Source organism: Lactuca saligna, chromosome 2, assembly GCF_052625555.1.
Source record: "Lactuca saligna cultivar CGN05327 chromosome 2, ASM5262555v1, whole genome shotgun sequence".
In the NCBI taxonomy this organism is placed as follows: domain Eukaryota; kingdom Viridiplantae; phylum Streptophyta; class Magnoliopsida; order Asterales; family Asteraceae; genus Lactuca; species Lactuca saligna.
The window spans coordinates 6,614,842-6,618,118 of NC_136418.1; positions in this window are offsets into that span (position 1 = coordinate 6,614,842).

Sequence of the window (3,277 nt, forward strand, 5' to 3'; positions counted from 1 at the left end):
TGTTTTGGGCATCTTAAACATTTTTGTTTTCAAAACTGTACAAGGTGAAAATAGTTCAAGTTCTTAGATTTAAAATGACTACTTGCACATCTCCATACGATTTTTCTACAATTTATGGTGATTTTTACAAAACTGCCTATCTGTAGCACCTGGTTTCCGGTATGTGAATTTTATTTGAGCATTGCCCTAATTTAGCCTTGGACTCGGCGAGTCATAGGGTCCGACTCGCCGAGTAGGGACGGGACTCAGGACGCGTTTTAAGTAGGCGACTCGACGAGTCCATATCCTGGACTCGGCGAGTCACCGCTGCGGGAAGAAACCCTAAGTTTCAAGGGTTTGCACCCTATTTAAGCTCTCATTCCGCCCCAACTCGTCCCCATTCACCCCCAGAACTCCCCCTTCATCGTTTTCCCTTGTTTCCTTGAGAGTTTGAGGTGTTCTTGGTGTGATCTTGAAGGTTTTGAAGAGTAAGAGGAGTAGATCAAGAAGAGGAGAAGGAGATCAGCCATCCTTGTGTCATTTCAACAGTTCCTTGAGGTATAACCCGTTTTCCCCTTGATTCTATGCTTAAAACTTCATTTGGGTCCTTCTTGGTCAATTCCCCAAGTTGGTATGTGCATTATATGTTGTAATAAGGCGTTTGGCCTTTGGATCTATGCAAGATTGAGCTCCAGGAGCTCAGATCTGTTAGCTTTTTGGCCCCATGAGGCTTGTTAGCCCTAGATCTACCCTTTTGAGACATTTTGAGCCTTATAATCCATTTTGTTGAATATCCACACGTAAAGTTGGAAACTTTACGTGTGATTCGTGCCCTAGAAGTCCAGATCTATGAATGGCATGGACTGGAATCGAGCAAATCGGTATATTTAAGGAGTGCATGGCGACGACTCGGCGAGTCGCATAGGTGACTCGGCGAGTCTGGTCGCGAGTCGTCGATTTGGTCCCTTCTTCATGTGTCGAGTTGAGCCTTGAGTCACAGGGGGTGACTCGGTGAGTAGGGAGCTGAACTCACCCATGTTAGGACTCGGCGAGTCAATGCCCTGACTCGGCGAGTCCAAGGCAATCTTCATAGCTCAAGAACAGACTCGGCGAGTTGTTCATACAACTCGGCGAGTCTTAGCAGAAAGTGTTCATCGGATGAAGATGAACTCGACGAGTTGTTCATACAACTCGGCGAGTAGGATGAAGGTGATTGAATGACAGTTAGAAGGTGAACTCGTCGAGTCATAGCCCGACTCGACGAGTAGAACCAGGGACCCAGGACATTGGTTTGCTAAGGACTCGGCGAGTGGTGATCCACTCGGCGAGTCGGGTCAACTGAAAGTTGACTCCAGCTTTGGCTTAGAGTTTATCCAGGGGTAAAATAGTCATTTTACCCAAAGGTCGGTTAGCAGTGTTTGATTGAGTATGTTGTGGGAATTGCAGCCGGAGGACTCCCGGAGCAGCAGCAGCCAGCTAGTTCCCGATCAGTTCAGCAGCTACTTTGAGGTGAGTTACCTTCCAGTAGCGGTGGGTCTAAGGCCACAATGCCGACCCACCAGTAGGAGATGTATGATAGATGATTGTCTTTGTGATATCATCTAAGTTTGTTATTACCTGGTATGTTATATGCTAGCATGATATGTGGTATGTGATAGTAGTAGAGTTTGGTTGTTAGGACCAAAGGGTAGTCAGACACCCCAGATACGTCTGACAGTATGTGATGATATGTTTGCATGCTGGCTTGTTATGTTATATATGATCGTAGTAGTAGTAGGGGATGAATTAGTCCCCGAGGATCGGTTGTTAGGACCGATGGGTAGTCAGCACCCCAGAATGGCTTGACATGGGTAGGTCAGCACCCCAGAATGGCTTGACACGGGTAGGTCGGCACCCCAGAATGGCCGTACCGGGTAGTCAGGCACCCCAGAATAGCCTGGCAGTATATATGTTATGTGTTTGTATGGTATGCGGTACGTTGGGGGAACTCACTAAGCTTTGTGCTTACGTTTACAGTTTTGTTTTCAGGTACCTCTGCATCGAAGGGGAAGGAGCCGGCGCGGTAGCGGCACGTCATACACACACTCTTCGGTTTCCGCATTTATGAGATTTACTGGGATTGTACTCTGATATTTTTATGGGATGTATGGGTTGACCTTTTAGAACATGGTTTCGATGTGTTGGTGTGATCAAACAATGTTTTTGTTTATTAATGTTTTCTAAAGTAATATTTTAAAATGAAATTTTCGGACGTAAAAATTGGGTCGTTACAAGTTGGTATCAGAGCCCTGGTTTGAGGGATTCGGACACACCTTCGGGAGTGTTTGGACTCAAATCGAGGGATTGAAAGATTTTTTTTTCAAAAGAAATCGTTCTTTAAAACCCGGAAAAGAGTCACGAGAAAGAGTAAAGTGTGTGACGCGCGCGACCGGCCGAGCTCAAGTAAGTATTCCCCCTAGTACCCATACAAGTTTATGTTATGTTTATCAGCTTATTGAATATTGCATGCTAGAATAGGCTAAGGATCTAGGAGTAATGCCTTATGTGCCTGTTTATTTGTTACAACTTATTGAATAGTGCATGCTAGAATTGAGTAGACAGCAGTAGGGTAGCCTGTTTAGGTTATGCCTGATAGTATGAGCTTAGCATCCTATGTTAAGTGTCGTTTCTTGTTCTAAGAACAGTTTTGGCTTGAGTCTGTTTTTCCTTATCCGAATGTTGCTTGCTTCGTGCTCGGTGGGATTCTGAGTAATGGGAGTGAGCCACTAGGTAAACACGTCACACCACATGTAATCAGGGTTGAATAATCCCAAAGTATTGGAACTGGCCCTATTGCGCAGCTCTTGTTTGAGTCCAACCGTTGTAGGGACGGATCTTTTACTTGAAGGATTATCTGATCCTCATTACATGTGATGGTGTTTAGGTGGTGGCTAACTGGCATTATGAGGAGACCTACAGCAGCTGAGGACCGGTTGCGTTGAACTTGGGTTTCCCCTAGGGCAAGCCCAGGATGAGAATAGCAGAGAGTAGCAGTAGTAAAGGGGAGCTGGTGGAGTCGAGGAATTCCTCGGAGACGGTACGGATAGATGTGGAAGGTAGTATGGGCCCGTACTACTGAAAGCAGAGGATCCGTACCCGAGCCGAGGAAGGCCAAGACGAGACCAAGGAACCTGTAAGTAGTTGAGATCCCTCAGAAAGTAGCAGTACCGCTAATGATTATATTGATGTTTTGCAGAATGGTGGTACTTCGACCGAGACCGACAGAGGGCGGGTCAGGAGAGGGGTCAGGTTCGGGATC